This window comes from Corylus avellana, chromosome ca9 (genome assembly GCF_901000735.1).
Source record: "Corylus avellana chromosome ca9, CavTom2PMs-1.0".
Taxonomy (NCBI): Eukaryota; Viridiplantae; Streptophyta; class Magnoliopsida; order Fagales; family Betulaceae; genus Corylus; species Corylus avellana.
This window is the reverse complement of record NC_081549.1, coordinates 11250687-11271862: the sequence shown is the minus strand read 5'-3', so window position 1 is coordinate 11271862 and position 21176 is coordinate 11250687.

The window sequence follows — 21176 nt, the reverse complement described above, 5'->3', positions numbered from 1 at the left end:
ATGTTTTAGAATGGATTAGGTATCCTATCCCCAATAGGAAGGATTTGGTCAGCCATCTAAACGACGTTGTTGTTTTCTCTAAGTTTGATATGAAGTCAGGATTTTGGCAGGTTCAGATTAAGGATAGTGATAGGTACAAAACGGCCTTTACTACCCCCTTTGGACACTATGAATGGAATGTCATGCCTTTTGGTTTGAAGAATGCTCCTAGTGAATTTCAGAATATCATGAACGATATTTTCAATCCCTTCAGCCATTTTACTATTGTCTATATTGATGATGTCCTTGTTTTCTCAAAGTCCATTGATTAACACTAGAAACATTTGAAATCGTTTCTAGAAACCATCAAACATAACGGGCTTGTTGTTTCTGCTAAAAAGATCAAACTCTTCCAAGATAAAATTAGATTTCTTGGATTTGACATTTCCAAAGGTCAAATTCGTCCTATTGACAGGGCTATCCAATTTGCTGATAAATTTCCTGATGTTATCACTGAGAAATCACAACCTCAACGATTTCTTGGTTCTCTGAATTATATTGCTGATTTCTACAAGGATTTGCGAAAACATTGTAAACCTTTGTTTGAAAGGTTACAAGGCAATCCTCCCCCTTGGTCTGATATTCATACTTCTCTTGTTCAAGAAATTAAGCTCCATGTGAAAACCCTCCCTTGCTTAGGCATCCCTACTGATAATTCTTTCAAGATTGTTGATACTGACGCCTTTGAAATTGGATTTGGAGGTATTCTCAAACAGATTGTCTCCCTAGAATCTCCCGAACAAATTGTTCGATTCCACTCTGGATCCTGGAACAGTGCGCAGATTAATTATAGTACTATTAAGAAAGAAATTCTTTCTGTTGTTTTATGTATTACTAAATTTCAGTCTGATTTACTTAATCAAAAATTTCTTTTGCGTATTGATTGTAAATCTACCAAATATATTTTGAAAAAATATGTTGAAAACATTGCATCAAAACAGATTTTTGCCAGATGGCAAGCCATTTTAAGTGTTTTTGATTTTGATATTGAATATATTAAAGGTGCCAATAATTCAATTCCTGATTTTCTTACTTGTGAATTTTTGCAGTGCCACAATGGCCAGCAAAAAGGGCAAGGAAAAAGTTAACATTGTTTTGAAACCCAAACCTACTATTCCTCTTTCTCCTGATGATCCCTTGACTGCTCAATTCTCAAAACTTCCCCAAACTCACCCTCAAGTTTCCTAGTCATATACTTCTGCTTTTAGTCAGTTCACTAAGCCTGGTTCTATGGCTCCTCCGAAGGAACCTAGTCCTCCTGTCAACATTTCCTTTCCTTGGGTTACTCTCCCCTTTTCCCAATATTTATTCTCTTCTGAAGATCAGTCTCAAACCCCAGAGCAACTGGCTCGTTCTTACTTTCCTTGTCATTTTCATTGGATCCCTGAACATTCTTTGAAAGATTTGTCATTTTTTACTGATATCTTTATTCAAACCAAATCTGTCCGATTTCGACCTATACCCAAGCATAACAATCCTCAAACGATTGTTGGTACCATTGCATATTTTGTCAATTTCATCTCTGTCGATGAATGAGGCTCTCACCCTTCTACCCTTATACCTTCCTCCAATTCTCAAATTCCCTATTCTTATTATGATTATGTGAATGCCTAGTTTTATTTTATGCTTTTTCATAACCTTGATTCTAAACACTTTTGGTTTATTAGCTTTAATAAAGAATTCAATGGTTTTCTCCCCGCTTGGTTTAACCAGTGGTGGAATCAATTTGGTCTAACTTTAGACGTTCTCCCCCCTCAGCTTGTTTATGCTTACCATCTATTTTCATCCCATATCACCTGTGACGGTTGCTGTGATGATTATAACCCTATTTTTCCTCCAATGCTTCATTTTGCCAAAAAAATTCAGAGTTCGATGGTTTCTAAAATGGAAATATGTTAGGAACAATGAAAAGATTAAAAGACATTGGTTTCAAGCTAAAACTTGGGAAATGTCCCCCAAGATTGACCCCATTGTCAAAAAAGTTGAAATTTTAACTCAAAGAGTTGCTGTTGCTATGCCAATATTAGCACCTCCTCCTCCTCCAGTACCGAAATTCTCTTCTTCAATTGTTTCAAAAAAGAAACAATGGATCCAAACTTTTCTTAACTCTATGTCAGATGATGAAAAAGATGACTCTTGACAAGCCCTGTTCAGATGGCTCATAACTGATGTGGTATTTTTGTGTCCAAAAATATCAATAATAAAAATTACCACTCGCAATAGTACGAATCATATAGGATAGGGCTATATTGAGGGTGTCGAACCTCAAGGACTGTAGGGGTTTTATTATCAAAATTCGAAAGATTAAAATTAACATAATTAAAAAGAGAATTTATTTGAATTTCTTTAAAAGTAAAATGCATAAAAATAAAAGAGATTTAAAATAAGAGAAAGTGTAGGGTATTGACTTCACCTCTATCCGCACAACAATGGCTAATCATAATTAATCCCAGAAATTCATTCTATGCATGTTATAAATAAACAATAAACTACCTTATTAAAGAATAAGCATAATCTATCTTCGGTTGGCACGGATCGTCCACCTAACCACTAAGATGCGGTACGACCCGTCTTTCCTAGGTATATATTATCAAATTCTTTAACAGGATACATATAATCAATGAATAAGTGTAACACATCTTCGGTTGGCACGAATTGTCTACCTAAATTAGACTCAACTAGGGTGTAGTACAATCCGTCTTTCCTAGGCATGGCCTATCAAATCCTATTGATCATATGTCAATTAAACCCATTGTATAACCATCATCTCATAATCACAGAAAACAAGAATGATTTGAGATCAATAAAAGTAAAATATTTTCTAAGACAAGAGAAGAATTTCACAAATATTGATTTTGGAATTTAAGAACAATTGCATTTAATATTTAAGAACAGAATCAAAAGGTAGCAATTCTCATAGTTATACACTCAACAAGCATAAATGGAAATTCTAGAAATTAAATACAATCAAATCATTGTGCTTGGATAGGGTTACATCAACACCCCACAAAGGGGTTTAGCCGCTCATGATTTTCTAAGCTACAAAGACAAATTTCTGATTTCTAGCACTAGGAAGCGGTGTGTCTTTTTTCTCAGTGCTTAGAGGCCTATTTATAGGGCTTAGGAGAGTCCTAGAAGCCCTAGTAATCCAAGAAATTTCGGAGATTTAAGTCCAAGTCCAATTAGGATAAAGAAAACCTAAGTCCAAATCGGAATAGGATTCGCCAAGAATTGCGTTCCTATCTTGCGGGGAGATTTTGGCATTGCGGCGCTCCGAATTAGGAAAATTCTATTTCACTATGATTTATAGAAATTTCAGTTAGCTTTCGAGTACCACTTGAATCACCTCAATCAGATATTTTAGCTGAAAGTTATGGTCAAAATACCGATACATATGCAGAATCCAAATTTGAATCCAATCCGATTTTGACTCCAATTTGAGAAATTCCGAATTAATCAATTCCTTTATTTGATTAAACTTAACCATGATTGGTTAAGCTTAATCATATCTTCTAGGTCTTCTCAAAGTGTGCTTTTAAACCCAAAATCAATGGAATTAATTGCATCTTTATTTATAACCTGAAAACAATAAAAACAAAACAAAATCAAACAAATAACAACGCTAAGGAATTAACATATGCAAATTAAGGGGCTTGAATGTGCAACATTCGGCGCTTATCAATAACGGCCTCCCCAAATTAGCCTCATTAATGGCTCTTGAATTCCAGATTTGCAGTCTAGCTCATAACGGCAACGGCTAGTATCTCCTTCTAATCTTTGACGGATCATTGTTCATCATGATTTGAAGTTACTGTGCAAAACCACTGTTCACTTTTACTGTTCATTGTCACGGACGACACTGTACAAGATTACTATTCAATGCACTGTTCACTATTCAAGTTTTGTCTACCGACACTACAGTGCCGACAGCAACTGTTCCAGATTGACTACTTTCACTGTTCCAGACTGGCGCCAAACGTGCCACTACTGTTCACTTTTGACCGCATTAACGCAGCATCTGCTTTTACTATTTGGTTCATGATTGTATTTTGTTTTATTAGCCTATATAACGGGCTCCCCTCCCCCAATGTAAGGCAGAAGCAATTTACCAGAGACCTTCATCTTCTGAAGCTCCTTTGCTCTCTAGCCATTCCCCTGTCCTTGTATCCTCTCCCTTTCTATCACTTACTTCAGTAAGCATTATCACTTACTTTTGTAAGCCTATCTAATCTGTAACGATTTCAGCTTATATCAAGCTTTGTTTATCCAGTTTATCAACTATCTTTACTATCTTTAATTTCAGTTCTTTATTTTTATCATACAACTGTCATTACCACCTCATGGCTGGTTTTACTGCTTTGTTTTAAATTATCTTATTGCATGTACATCACTCTCCCTCTCTTCTATACGGTCCAATTGTCGTCCTAAAATATGAAGAGATTGGGAAACAAAATTGTTTTGTTCGATAATTTTCCTATCGTTATTAATAGGATTCATATCATCATGAGTTTTGAAAGGGGAACATTTAACAACAACTTTATTGACATCAAGAAGAGTGTTTTCAAGAGGAGGATGAGAAGATCATGTATTACTAAATTTCAGTTTGATTTACTTAATCAAAAATTTCTTTTGCGTATTGATTGTAAATCTGCCAAATATATTTTGAAAAAAGATGTTGAAAACATTGCATCAAAACAGATTTTTGCCAGATGGCAAGCCATTTTAAGTGTTTTTGATTTTGATATTGAATATATTAAAGGTGCCAATAATTCAATTCAAACCAAGAAGTAGTGTAAACATCCTTAGCGTCAAGCTTAGGGATGTTCCGTTTATCAAAACAGAAATTATTATCACTTTCAACAGAATATTGTTCAAAATTAACCACGTCAGGTGGTAAACTGGAATTAGAGCTAACCGAAGAATTAGATCTCCACATTATGACACACAAACTAAACTCAAAATTACTCACTGGGCAAAGTCTTATAGGATCTCATCCTAGGTACTCACTCACAAGGCAAACTTCCTAAGCATGTCATTCCTAGACGCAAAACTATCCACACATACCCTTGGCCTAACACACAGTTGAAACCAGAACTTTGCAAAGGAGCTTCAGAAGATGAAGGTCTCTGGTAAATTGCTTCTGCCTTACAAAGGGGGAGGGGAGCACGTTATATAGGCCAATTACATCAATGAAACAAAATACAATCATGAACCAAACAGTAAAAGCAGATGCCGCGTTAATACGATCAAAAGTGAATAGTAGAGGCACATTCGGCGCAAATCTGGAATAGTGAAAGTAGTCAATCTGGAAAAGTGGTTGTCGGCACTGTAGTGTCGGCAGACAAATCTTGAACAGTAAATAGTGCGTCTGAACAATAATCCTGTACAGTGTCGTCTATGACAATGAACAGTAAAAGTGAACAATGGTTTTGTACAGTAACTTCAAATAGTGATGAACAGTGATCCGTTGAAGATCTTTCGAAAATGGCAAATTGCTGTTGTTATGAACAGTGAACTGAGAACCAGTCGTTAATGGAATGGTAGCAGCTCTTTTTCATCAGTCTGTCAGTCTGAAAATAAACCAGCCGTTATGAGGCTATTAGTTCACAAGTCTTCTATCCCTGGGTAGGGATAATATTCTTGTGTGTCTTCATAATACGAGGGAACTTGAAGGGGTTTCTGGGACGATACAGATTTTTCTTCTTCTTCGTCGTTATCAGAATCATCTTCAAGGGCAGCAAGTAGAGCTTTGATTTTCTCTTTCTTCTTTGAAAAAGATTTCTTCTTGGAAGAACTAGATGAATTGGAGGGAGAAGAAACGGGGGATATTTCCTTTTCTTCTTTTGGGGAAGAGAAAATACTAGGAGTAATTAAGAGTGGAGATTTAGCCGTTAGTGGCAAAGCATGAGCCTTAGGGGCTTGAGACATTTCTTTGATAGAGATAACAATGGAATCAACTAGTGAGAATTTATCCCACCATTTGACAAACCACTGTCGTTGGATCTTATCTTCTGAAAGGTGATATTGCCATTTCAGAATCCAAGGAATTTTGTATTTTTGACAAAATAAAGCATAGTTGAAAACTTAGAACCATAAGAATCAACTTTGTAGTTGATCTTGAATATTTGGAAATTTTCAACTAGTTGGAGAGGGAGGATATCAGGAAGAAGGCCAAATTGGTTCCACCATCTGGAGAACCAGAGAGGAAGGATACCAGAGAAATTTTTGTCAAAATTAACAAACCAAGAATGATCAAAAATTGAGGTTTGATAAAGCAAGAATTTAAACCAGGCATCGATATAATCATAATAAGTGCACGGGATAGAAAATCCATTAAGGGATTTTGCGACAGAGGGATGATTACCCCATTCCTTTTCGGTGATAATCCTTTTGAAATAGACACTATGATAAAGTATCTTCTGGGGATTATTTATGTCAGGAATTCTTTGAAAGAGACATAATCAGTTTGTTTTCAGACAGCAGAATAATAGGCCAAATTTTTCTGGGGATGTTCAGGAATCCAGTGAAAATTTGGAGGGAAGTAGAAGAGGGCAATATCTCCGGCAGATTTAGAAGAGGAAGGATCTCCACATTATGACACACAAACTAAACTCAAAATTACTCACTGGGCAAAGTCTTATAGGATCTCATCCTAGGTACTCACTCACAAGGCAAACTTCCTAAGCATGTCCTTCCTAGACGCAAAACTATCCACACATACCCTTGGCCTAACACACAGTTGAAACCAGAACTATTCACAAATGTATATATATAGTAAAGTCCACTTCACTCCCTCAAACTACCACTCCAATAACAATCTACCCCCAAAACTATTAATTACGACAATTTACCCCACAAACTACCAAAACAAGGACAATGTACCCCCAAATGCTAGCGAAATGACGAAATTAATTTTTAGGGTAAAGTCCACTTAACCCCCTCAAACTACCACTCCAATGACAATCTACCCTCAAAACTATCAATAGCTTACTAGCCCCCCCAAACTAGCAAAACAATGACAATGTACCCCCCAATGCTAGCAAATGACAAAATTATCCCTATAAAATTTTCAATAAGAAAAAAATACCCTTAAAATTTTGAAAAAATAAATAAATTTTAGTATTTTTGTTTTTATTTTAGTAAGGGTAATTTTGTTATTCTGTTAAAATTGGGGGTACATTGTCATTGTTTTAGTAATTTGGGGGGTAAATTGTCCCAATTGATAGTTTGGGGGTAGATTGTTATTAGGGTGGTAGTTTGAGGGGGTTAAGTGGACTTTACCCATATTTTTATTCAAAGAAAATAAACTGACACAAAAACGACTAACACAATAAAAAATAAAAAGGACCAAAAATAAATTTGGCAAAAATTTTCTCGCTACTGCCAGTCTGTTGGTGCTACCTGTGGAGGTGCACTCGAGCATAAGCTGGGCATGATCGAGTGCAGTAGTACTGATCCCATCAGTGGTGCTGCCTTGGGCGCTGATGCGCTCAAGCTTGCGCAGGAGTTGTGTGAGCGCAAGGGCGCTCAACTGGGCCAGATGTTGCCTTTGTCGTGAGTGCGCTTAAACGTACTACAGTAAGGGTAGATGCTGTTTGCTATGCACTGGCCTATTGAATGGTGCTCTTTGCGGCACGAGTTCACTCGAGCACGTAGATGTTGCGCTCGATCGCACACTGCAAGTCTGGTCCGGCGGGAACTGCAAAACAGAAACAAGAAAAACAAACCGAAAACAAGAAAAAACCCTTTCTTCTTTTTTTTTTTTTTTTTTTTTTTATTAGAAACAGAGATAAAATAAAAATAAATTGCAGAAAAATAAATCCTAATTAGAACTAGTACAAATATAAAATTAATCTAGAAATAAATTGTTTTCAAAGAACAAACAACTCCCTGGCAACGACGCCAAAAACATGTTGTGCAAATTTATTTAACTCGCAAGTGCACGAATCGTTTGTAATTTAATGGATTGCAAGTGCGAGGTTAATCCCATAGAGAATTGTTTTTTTGAAAAGAAAATTTAAATCTAAGCTAATTAAATCCTAACCTAGTTCCAAAAAAGATTTGAATTTAAGGTTTTTAAAATAAAAGACAAAACATAAAATAAAATAAACTAAACAATAGATAAAGGTACTAAGGATGTGGAATCCACACTCACCAAATCATAACAACAAACTTCATATTCATTACTATTAATCTAAAGTTCTCACAATTAAAATCATATGTATGTTTTACTATGCTTCAAATAATTAATCAAAATCATCTCATCTATCCATTAATTGCACAAATCACAAAAGGAATCCAAATTTAATTGAAACACCAAATGTATCTGAAGAACAAATTACAAGGGATATCCAATTTTTAGGCATATAAAACCAAGCAATCAATTATGTGAAGTTATCTTAAATCATCAAGTGTATCCTTAAAACACAACAAAATATCCAAGAATTATTCGACACATTGAAAAGAAGTAAAATAATTGAAATGAAACTCAATAAAATCGGAATAATAAAAACTTACATAAAAGTAACGTTGTTCTTCATCGATGAGGCTTCATCCCTAGCCTTATTTGGAAATTTAGCTCCACATAAATAAAACTAAAATCTAAACCTAAACTAAAGATTAAAACTGTAGAATTTTGCTCTCTGGGATTGTATATTTTTTTTGAAGCTTTGAAGTCTATTTATAGGCTTAGGAGAGTCCTAGAAGCCCTACTAAACTTAGATAATTCGGAGATCTGTCTCCAAGTCCAAAAAGGAAGCAATCTGAGTACAAATCGAAATAGGATTTGTCCATATTTTCTTTTTTTATATTGCGGGACGAATTTGGCATAGCAAACTTTCGAATTAGGAAAATTCTATTTCATAATAAATTGTATAATTTTGAGTCAGCTTTCCAATGCGCCTGAGTTCACCTCGATCCAATACTTGAGCGGAATACTGAGTGCAGAATTTGAAATTTAATCCAATTCGATTTTTACTCTAATTAGAGAAATTCCGATTTAATCATTTCCTTGATTTTGTTAAACTTAACCACATCATCTAGGTCTTCTCAAAGTATGTTTTCTTCCAAACTTTGCAATTTTCCCTTTAAAATGGCAGATTTCCTCTAGCAACCTATAAAACATCGAAAACAAAGAACTCACACAAAACATTAGATAATGACACAGCTAAAGGATTAACTAATGTAAATTAAGGGGTCCAAATATGCAATATTTGGCACTCACCAACTGGATCCCAGAGCCTATAGCTGTTAACACCACATTTCAAACGAAGACAAATACATTTTCTTGACTTTGAATCTAATTTTGACCGTTCTCCACTTTGCATGTTAAAGTATGTCGGACAACCAAATATAGAATAGTCAACCAGTTTACCTAACCAATCTTCCTCTAGAACCTTGAAATCAATCCCTATGAATGGGTATTGGTTGGTGACAAAGGATACATAATTAACTGCCTCAACCTGGAAACTCTTTGGCAATCATACATTCAACCTAATACATCCTCATACATGTCACCTTTTCCAGCAGTGTTCTGTTCATCCTTTCAACAACTCCATTCCGTTGTGGAGTCCCTCTAATCGTGAACTGATGAGTAATGCCTTATGTTTTGCAGAATTCCAAGAATGCAGTGTCTTTGTACTCTTACCCATTGTCAAATCTGAAACACTTCACACTTTTTCTTCCAGTCTGATTTTCCACATGCATGTTCCACTACTTGAAGATGGTGAAAACCTTTGACTTGTGACTCATAAAATAAACCTAAACCTTTCTTGAAAAATCATCAATAAAACTAAGAAAATAATGTATACCTCTGTTTGATGGCACTGCCATTGGTTCTCAAACATTTGATAGAACAAAGTCGAGAATACCTTTGCTTGTACGAGACGCCACCTTAAAGCTGACTCTTCATTGCTTCCCATAAACACAGTACTTGCAGAAACCCAATTTACTTGACTTCACACCTTTCAACAGATTCCTCTTGCGCTCGCCCAAAAGACCAAGGCGCATATGCCACAAAACTGTATTATCATTATCTAGTTCTACTAAGGTTGACACTACAGCGCCACCTATAACTATTTTCCTGAGTAACTTATACAAATTGTCAACTTTCTTGCCTTTCTTTATTACCATAGTACCTTTAATTATTTCATAACTCCATCTTCGGCTGAATAACCATAGCCTAAAGAATCTAATATGCCTAGTGAGATCAAATTTTTCTAAAGATCTTAAACATATCTGACATTAGTGAGTATCTTGACAATCCCATAAGACATCCTAACTTTTATGGTACCTAGTTCAATGGCCTTACACCTAGCATCATTGCCCATTAGCACTATACCCACATTACATGATTTAAATTTGTCGAACCACTGCCTATTCGAACACATATGGTATGAACAAGCATAATTCAAAATCCAAGAGTCGATGAGAGAATTTGTACTTAAAGAAACTGAAAGAACATATCTACTAACCCCATTGTCATCAAACTCGCCATCGGCCACACTAACTATATCTATAGAATTTTGATTCTTCTTATCTTCCAAGTCTTGTTTCATCAGCCTGCAAAATTTTCTGTAGTGCCCTTTCTTATGACAATAATAGCACTCCAAATCTTTTGCATCTAACCGAGATTTTTCACCGTGTGCCAATTGCGACTTAGACTGATATTGCTTACCTCTACCATTCTTCCCCTTAAACTTATCACTTGCATACTTTGGCTCAAACTGTACCACAAGCCCACCAGCCTAATCATTGATAGGTTTCCTCCGTGTCTCATATGGCAAGGGAGATCCAAACTCCTCTTTAAATGCACGAGTCTCTTTCCCATACAATAACGTCATAACTAGGTGATCATAAGAAGCTGGAAGTGATGCCAACGGAAGTATTGATTTATCTTCTTCTTTAATATTAACTCCATAATTCAACAACTGTGTATTCAACATGTTGAACTTATTGAGGTGCTCCAGCAGATCTGTATTTTCCTCCATCTGTAAACCATATAGCTGCTTCTTCAACTGAGATTAGAAAAACCGTAATATGGAAAGTAAAAGAAGTCTGGTGCCGCATCTAAAATTCTCCAGTGCATAGGTGCGCTCGATCGTGGCCTGTGTGCATTTGATCGTACGTCTGCGATCGAGTCTCCTCTTGTGCGAACGAGATCTAGGCTGTGCTCCTCTAGATGTTCTCTGGAAGTGCGCTCGAGGGTAGGTCCCCTGCAATCAATCGCACTATTTGAATGATTAAGCTTGATCCAAAACTTCTAGCTTCTTCCCAATTTTGTCCTTTAAGCCCGATACTTTTGGAAATGCTTTCATTTCTTCCAAAACCTATAAAACAAAGAAAATACAAAAAGAAAATAAAATAGCACAAACTAACAAAACTAAGGGATTACCAATATAAGTTAAGGGCTAAAATATGAATATTTTGGCATTTAACATATAGTAAGCCCATTGCCGTTATCCCGCACGTACCGGTGTACCGTGTTATATGATGCAATTAATCTTATCTGTTTTTTACATGCATGGTTTTACAAGTCTCATTATTATCTTGTTAATCAACATACGTTTTCATGAAAGAGAGTTCACAGTAATTCCAAAATGTATGTCATGAGAGTTGCAAAATATGCATGTTATATATATATATATATATATATATATATATAAAAAATAATCGTGCAATGCGAGAAAAGTAACAACAAGCATTCATATGAGTTTGTACTCACCTGGGTCATAAGGCTCCTCCGTAAAATTTCATTGAGGCTCCATAACCTTGAATACTGTGAAAAAACCTATCATTAGTTCTAAATCCAACTAAAACAAACTTAGAACATGAAAGTAGAGGCTAACGGACGACTGGCCAAAGTGGCGTTCCCTGGAATGCTTCTGGTAGTACGTCCGGGTCCTTGGCCGTATGTCCGCCCATAAGGCTTGTACGTTCACCTAGAAGTTTCAAGTAGAACCTCATTTGATTCAACCGTCCTCTTATCCTCCCAAATTGGTTCTAAAGCTACCAAGAGGATATCTAGGACCTCCTATCTCAAAATGAGGTCTCTATGCAAAAGGAAATATGCCCAGGAAGTATTAAATGCTAACCCAAGCTTAAACCAAGATTAAGGGCAACAACATGACTAGAAGCTACAAACTACGAACTAAGCTAACTCTGGAAAACACTTAAATAGCATAACGACTAAGCTTAGAAGATTATCTCCTTGAAGCCAAAGAATCACCTCCTTTTTTCACAAAAACACACTTAACTCACAAGAACACACTCACATAGAGGTTTTAAAGAGCCTAGGGGCAAGAATGAAGCTTAAATGCTCAAGGGTAGGGGGTATTTATAGGTGAGAAAAAGTAGAGGGCGCTACCAACTATTCTGAAAAGTAGCGGACGTCCGGTACTATTGAAGCGCACCTCTAGTACTATTTACCCAGTGGTACAAAGGCTGTAGCATACGTCTAGGTATTATCCAGGGGTTTACCCAAAAGTAGTGTACATCCGGTACTATATGAGAGTACGTCCACGTACTATTTGCAAAGTACAGCGTACTATTGGCAGTGTACGTCCGATGGTCCCTCAACATACGTCCTTGCTTAAAGACAAAAGCATATGTACGGTGGTCCCCGAGTATACGTCCTCACTAAAGAGAAGAGCGTACGTACAGTGGTCCCCAGATGTACGTCTGATCAGAAAGTCTACAATTCCCAAAATGCCCTTCCAGCTATCCTTAGTGACCCAAAGTTCAAATTAACTCTCTAACTAAGCTACCTAAGCTTAGTTAATTATTTGGGTCACTACAAGAAGTTAAGAAAGAGGGCTCTTGATGAGAGTAGGGACCCCAAAAATCCAAACCAAATGAGAAAATTTGGAGCAAGGATGAGATGTGGGAAGTGTACTGGTTTGGGTCACAATAAAATGAGCTGCCCATTGAATAGGAGTTCAGCAAGTGATGTTAGGGGACCAGCTATAACAGTTGAGCTTAATACCCCACATGTAGCAAATGTGAGTTTTATTGTACTCTATACAATTGTCCTTAATATTCCAAATGCTTTTAACTCGTTACTCTTGGACTTCGTATGAATATGCCAATATTTTGTTTTGTTTTTTTTTTAGTCACAAAGTGTTGGTTCCAATACGCATATAAGTATCAAAAGCAAACATAGTGTTGTGTGCAATGCACTTATTTATAGGTACTTGTGTGACACTTTTTTATTATAATGGTGCTGTAGCTATGATCCATGATCATCAAATGCATTATTATAATTGACTGACAATTTTTACATTTTTTGTTAACAGAATGCTCAGACAAGGAAAGGTAGTGGCAATGGTGGTCCACAGTCATCAAGTGCAGTAAAGGTACTTAATTTTTTTTTTTTTTTTTTGTTTACCCACATCCACATCAATGCAATAGTGGTCCTTTTATATATATATATGTGTGTGTGTGTGTGTGTGTGTGTGTGTTGTTTTGTTCGTCTTGTTAAGAAGAAGAAGGAATTGAACAGCAAGAATACTGGATCTGGGTCAACTGGTGGTCCACAGGCATGCACTATACTGAATGTACTTCACTATATAGTTAACTATATCTATTTTGTTATAAACTAATAACCTAACATACAAGTGTTTACTAACATTTGTATCATTTGTTTTGTTTGAAGAAGAGTAAGGGGAAACTTCAGCCTGCATATATTCCACATGCAAGAGATGCCCTCAGTCTTTTGTTTGTCTTGTTGAAGAAAGAGAGCACACACCTCCACCTGAATTTGCTGATGATAGAGGAGTAACACCTCCACCTGGATTTGGTAATGACAGAGGAGTAATACCTCCACCAGGATTTGGTTTTGACAGAGAACTCATCCCCCTTGGACCTAGTTCAGGAATTATCTTACCACTAGCATGGGGCAGGATGGCTGGCACAGAAGAGATAGAAATTCCTGTAATGGTCATAGGAGGTCCTGCAACAAGGATTCGTCATTCTGCTAGAGGTATTTGTCATAGTACTCCTATAATAAATACTGGCCCTATACACATTGACCTCACTGAAGAGTACCCTTCTGCAAGTGAACCTTAAAATAGAGGGCCTAAAACTAGGGGTGATGAAACTTGAGGGCCTAAAACTAGCGGTGGTCCAAGTAGAGGACCTAAAACTAGGGGTGGATTTGCAGGCAAAGGTGTTACAGTGAGAGGTAGTGCAGTTCGAGGTGGTGGAGGCAGAGGTGGTGCAGCCAGAGGTGGTGTAGGCAGAGATGGTGCAGTGAGAGGTGGTGTAGTTTCATCTAGTGGTGTTGCAGCTGCATCTGGAACTGTTACCAAATTGAAAGGAAAACGTATTGGGACAACAATATAGAAGAGAATTGAAATTATGGAAGTTAAGAGAAAACGATTGAATCCAAAGTGGAAGTCCTAATGTCATGGACATGCATACTTATGTTTTTTTATTTTTTTTTTATTTTTTTTTATTTTTTTATGTAATGTGTACAGAGAAATATTTTGTATGGAATTTGTTAATGTAACACGACCTAGATTTTAAAACTCTTATGTAAATACTATTAAATAGATTAAAAGAATTATAAATAAATTAAAACAATAATATGTGGATTAATGATACTAACTAACTATTTGGTGTTAAGGGTATATTACATTGATTGTTGACCTCTTTTTGTGTATCACTTTAATTCTGAAATTTAGCTTCACAAATATGTTTATGGGCATAATTAAACCCAATTTAGTAAATAAATTACTTATTTTAATGTTTGGAGAAGTCATAAATCAATTTGAAGCTTTTAAGTTTTTGGCCTAAAAAGCAATGTCTAAATTTTCATACTGTCTAGTGAGATTAAAATTGCTAAGGAAAGATACCAAGGCTAGCCACGTTTGTCTAGCACACGTAGCAGCTATGGAAGCTTAAAGTCTTCTAGTATTGATGATTATGAAAATAATCATTTAATAAGGCAAGTGGGAATGCATGTGGTTAGGTTGTTATTGAATCGGAAACTTTGTACAGGCCAAAAATATACTCAAATGAACTTGATTGAAGTCAAACCAAAATATAAAATGTTCGTCTCAGAGTCCTCTATCTACATTCTAAATTTCATGTCAATCGGAGTAAGTTTGGACATCGAAAAATGGATCAGGATATGCCGCCCCCATTTTGGACAAAAACGCTAATTGGTATAGATCATGAATTATGGACTAGGTTCATTCTTTTGGTTAAATACATGTCAACCCTTAGATCAAAAGTGTGAAAATGAATCCTACCCATTCATTCTCTTATAAATAGAAGCCTAAGCTAATTCATTTTCACTTGAGCTCTTCATTTACAATCTTAGAACAAGTGAAATTTCTTGCTCCTCCTTTCATTTTATTTCCTAGTTCTAAACCAGTACTATCTGGCCTAGAGCTTACATATAGTGTTCAAGTATTCTTGCTTTTCCAAACTAGCTATCTAGAGGAGATTTGGTGGAGTTTTACTTTTAAGGATTATCGGGTATGTGTTTCTTGTATATTATGAGTTATTGTTTGTATCATTGTTCTCATCTAATTGTTTATGACCCAATAAGCTTATGATATAAAATAAATTAATGGATACAAGTGAACTAATAATAATGAGTTAGTGGCCAAAATCGATTAATCATATTATCTATATTTATTACATATAGTATTTACTTTACAGCTTTTACATTCAGTCATTTCTTTTATTGTCATTTAAATTTTAGATTATATTTTTGGTGGTACGGACCATGGGTCTCATCCCCGAAATATGAGTCATGCTTATTATATATATATATATATATATTGGTTTGTATCAAGTGGTACTAGCCATTAGCCTCGTCGCCAAAGACAAATTCTAGCATAAAGCTATTTATAAGTGACTATCTCAGATTAATATAATAAAATAAGTAAGTACAGATGGAGTGACTGACAATAGATAAATATAAAAAGATGAGGGTCTTTAAACAATGATATTATTTGAGAATGAACTAATATGTAAATATTGTTTGTATGTATGTATTTATATGTAGAAGTGGAGCAAAATTCTACACTAAGGAGTGTAAGTATGGATATACTTACTGAGTATTAGCTTTGTTTTATTGTTATAAGAATTCTTATTTTGTATTATTAATATAATTTTGCAATGCAACTGTTGCATAATGTGTCTAATAAAATGGGCTGATAAGATAGCTACCTTAAGAATAAGCTAGGTGGATTGCCGCGAGGAACTGTCGGTATCTCAATGGATGGGGGTATAAAACTGTCCGACATGCCTAATACATAACTAAGCTGGGACGGTGTAGTTGCTAGTACTAAACAAGTAAATCTCTAAAGTGTGAGGGGCATAATGGACATAATTGGGCTGAAAGCTCATGACGAGAGGTCTGAAGAAAGATTATTATAAAACACAAACTAATCTGTCACAATGCTACATTCGCAACTCATTCATTATTATATATATTTTAGTCCTAAATCTTACTTTTTCAAACCAGTCTTTTTAGTCTTTATCTCTAGGAAAATAGATTACTCACTTGTTTGTCTATGTAAACAGGATAACGTCATCTTTACATACACCTTGATGCAGGAATAGAGAGTGAGGAGGATGGTCCCTTTACTAGTTTTGATGGTTGATAGACCATCTGTTGCAAGATTGATGCTTACTCTATGGAGCAAGTCTCATTTGTGTTAACTACTTTTATTACATATTGTGATATGTGTGAACTTGATAAATATTACTATATTAATTTGGTGCCGTCTGTGGCATATATTTAGTACACCAAGTGTGTACATATGTTGTAATGAAAACCATATTTTTATTTTTATTAAATAATATATCACCTCGAAGTATTTCAGTCATCTCAATCGTGTTGTGCAAGTTATTCCTAGGTCATAGAAAAAGAAAAAAAATATACATATTCCACTGTAAGATTGTATTTCTAAAGTTGCAGTGTTACAACTTCGATATTTGCTAGTTCAAATATCAGGGTGTTACAGTTAATGTGTATGGAAATTAAGCTATATGGACATGTTTTGAATTGTATTCCAGCTACATTGTTTTGTTGAGGACTCTTGTCAATTATTGTTTAATTTTTTGTTTAGTTTTCTTATTTGTCTTAGGAATGTGAGCTACTTTATGGGCTTTCTGTATGTTGCTTTCCTCAAAGGAATGAAGAAATCATAATCTTTTTGAGTTGGCACATTTGTTGGTTATTATCTATATGTTTTGTTTTGCATATCGTACTATATAGTCATTTGAAAGTTTGGAAGTTTGGTTCTTTGTGGGGCATGAATTATTGAATAATGCAGTGGATAATGATTATAATTGCCTTTTCTTCCTCCTTTTGGTTACCTTAAGAACATAAGTGAACTTGGCTGCTTGCATTTTCTTGCATCATTGTTCATGTTCCTTTTTAGTTTTGTTCTCCAGGGTATTAATTTTGAACTTGATCTCATTTTCCCAGGCTGCATTGATAGTAGCATTGATGTATATGTTGATCAATTTTGTTTTTATATTGTGGTCAACATAAGAACATAAGTTAACATAAACCCTAAACACATTGATATAACAACTAATAACTTCATTACAAATAACAAACTTCATAGAGTATGATACATGCTTTTGTTAAAAACTATAGTACAACCACAATGTGCTTCGAAAATTACACATAAGCACAAAAGACCACATTGTGCTCACAAAATTACACAAGAACAAAAAACCACATTGTCCTCCCAAAATTACACATAAATACAAAAAAAACCACAATGTGGTCTCAAAATTATAGACACCTCAGTTTAATTTCATATGGCCAACTTTGCATTCATACGAACTACTTTGAGTGTATCCAAACAAAAAAAAAATCAAATATCACACACAAGAATTATTTGGTAATTCTTCTTCATTGCATGGAGTTTGATCTCCCCAATCTCCATTTCCTTACGATACTGGGCAATTTCTTTATCCATTTTTACCTTCATACACAAATTTTCGTTCTCCATTTCTATCTTCACCTTCCTGACTTCAACTTCAACCATGCTTCACCGTTTTGCTTCTGACAACAAGTTTTTGTGCCTTCACCATAACCAACTTGCAACCCTTTTACCATTTTCACACAACTTAGGATCAAGTCATTCAAAGAAACCACAATCTCGATTAATCTGTAAAATGGTAAACAAATATTAACCACCCATCTCCAGTGTTGCCGAGTAACAAAGAGCCATATCAAATCCCAATAACAAACGCGTTGTTCGTTAAAAAAAAAAAAAATGGAAAAAGAAAAAAAAGGGGCATATTTCAACTCCAAACAACATTACCTTATACAAAACAAACAAGTTCATAAACACAGAGCCCACAACGAAAATTAGAATAAGTAACAATAAAAAATTAGAAAATGTATAATAAATTATGGGTTAATACGGTATTAGTAAAAAACAAACAAGAAATTTTCAATACTCATCATAAAGACAAAGCCCACAACGAAAATTAGAATAAGTAACAATAAAAAATTACAAAATGTATAATAAATTATGGGTTAATACGGTATTGGTAAAAAACAAACAAGAAATTCTCAATACTCATCATAAACACAGAGCTCACAACGAAAATTAGAATAAGTAACAATAAAAAATTAGAAAATGTATAATAAATTATGGGTTAATATGGTATTGGTAAAAAACAAACAAGAAATTCTCAATACTTATCTTAAACATAAAGCCCACAATGAAAATTAGAATAAGTAACAATAAAATTTTTTTTAAAAATGTATAATAAATTATGGGTTAATATGGTATTGGTAAAAAATAAACAACAAATTCTCAATACTCATCATAAACACAAAGCCCACAACAACAATTTAAAATACAGAACTAGCCTTATAATTTTCGCAACCCATGAGCCTCATCTCAAAATTTTTCTCTATTTAAGTGGTTTTAACAATCATTGGCCGCTCACAGTAGCAAAGCCATTGCGGTGAAGATAAAGCTCCAGTTTGAGTGGAACCAAGCGATGCACCAAGACTTGAGGTAGACTCCATCATTTTTTCTTTAGCGCAAGAACCCTAGATCGACTCTCACTCACTTCTGTGTCTGCCCTTGAACCAGCTTGCTAGGGGTGGGTAAAAATTCGCCCAACCCACAAACCCGCCCTGCCTAGCCCCGATCTGCCCCACCCCGCGCGGATTTTAAGTGTTTTTTTGCCAGTACGAGTGGATTTCTCCCAACCCGCGTGAGGCAGGGCGGGTTGTGGGTTTTGAAAATTTTTCCTTGCGGGTACCCGCCCTGCCCCTCCCAACCCCGCATAAGTATAAAACAAAAAAACCCTAACCCTAATCATTTTTTTCTTGCTCCGTTTCTCCTCTCTCTTGTCTCTCATGTATGCTCTCTCCTTCTTCTACTCTCTATTGTCTCTCTTGCTCTCTCTCTGGTCTGTTCTCTCTTTCTCGTTAGCGACTCTCTATCCATCTCTCGTCTGCTTCTCTCTTCGTCTACGCCGCCGCTCAACATCCTCAGGCCACGGGCTATTGCGCCGCTCCCACCTCTAGACCATGATCTAGGTTTTTTTCTCTCTCTCAAGAGATCTCAAGTTCTTGGTCCAGATTTCAAGTTTTTTCTCCCTCGTCCAGATTTAATTCCAAGTTCTTTGGTTTAGGTTTGATTCAAGGGTTCTGATGTAGGGGTTGTGTAACTTGTGTTTGTTTAGGAGGAGAAGAAACCTGCAGAAGAGATGAAACGAAAAGAAAGAAGAGAAGCCAGCAGACGAAAGAAAGGAGAGGATCTGAGGAAGAGAGAACCCACCCGCCCTGATCTACCCCGCCCCACAACACCCGAACCCACGTGGATATTCTTCATTGTGCTCGGGTGGAGGGTTGGAATTTCCAGAACCCGCACTATGTGGGGCGGGTGAGAAAAATACTGATACCTGCCCCCCCCCCTGACCTGTGCCCATCCCTACAGCTTGCTTTTATTTTATTTCTTAAACTAACTGAAGTGGTCTAGCATAAGTGAGATGCGTGTTGGTGAGCTAACTTGGGTTGAGAATGCGTGTGAGTAGGGGGCATTTTGGAGAGGGAATAAGCTCAAGTGATCGCGTGCAGGTCACGTGATCACATTCTGTTAGAAAAGACAGCTGCGACTAACAGATACGCCGAATTGAAAAAATTTTAAACTTTGGTGGGGTGCATTGTAAAAATTGAAACATTGGGAGTCGAATTGAAAATCGGCTCAAACTTCAGGGGGTAAAGTGTAATCAACCCTTTGTAAAATAAAAACAAAACAATCATCTTTTGAATTGAGTTATACTTTATCTTGAAAAACTTGATAACAATAAATGAACAGTCCTTGAGGTTCGACAGTTCTATTGCGAGTGGTATTTTTATTATTGATATTTTTGCACACAAAAAGACCACATCATTGAGCTACATATAATTCTCTTTTTTTATGTAGAATTTAATTTGGAAAAAAATGAAAGTTACTTTATTCTAAAAATTTATTTAATGAACGAACTTAGCCAATATATTGGTTTTAAGTTCAAATGAAACTATGTGTTTAGTAACTGCTTTAAGAGCGCAATTAATGTAACTTTCCAGTTTTCGCTTTCCTTTCCTTTAAAATCCTAATATTATTTTTCTCCCAAATTAAAGACAATTGACTAACCTTTTATCAAAATTGAGGCTTTATAAAAGGAAACTTAATTATACTATAGTTATTTGTGGCCTTATTTTTATTGGGGACTTTAGGCAATTGCCTAATTTGTCTAAGCATTGAGCCCGCACTAGCCTTAATATACCAAAATCTCACTATTACACAATAGAAATTAACTTTCAAAAACCAAGAAGAATGCATCGCCTCTCTTATTGATTCACGTTGCATGCTATGATGCTCACTCTACAAAAAGGCTTAATAACATGTCTTTATAAACAAAGGCAAAGTTATATTCAAAAAATTAAAAAAAAAAATAAAATAAACAAAGGCAAAGTCGGTGCTGAATCTCCAACTCCAATTCAATTTGGAGAAAGTGAGTCCAAATCACAATTGGAAAAGGATAAGTACTGAGTTGGCAACTACACAACTCCAAAACCAAATAGGAGAAGGTAAAGCTAGTGTTGGGCACAACTAAATTGATGGCTGAAAAGTCATACCACCAACAAATTCATAATA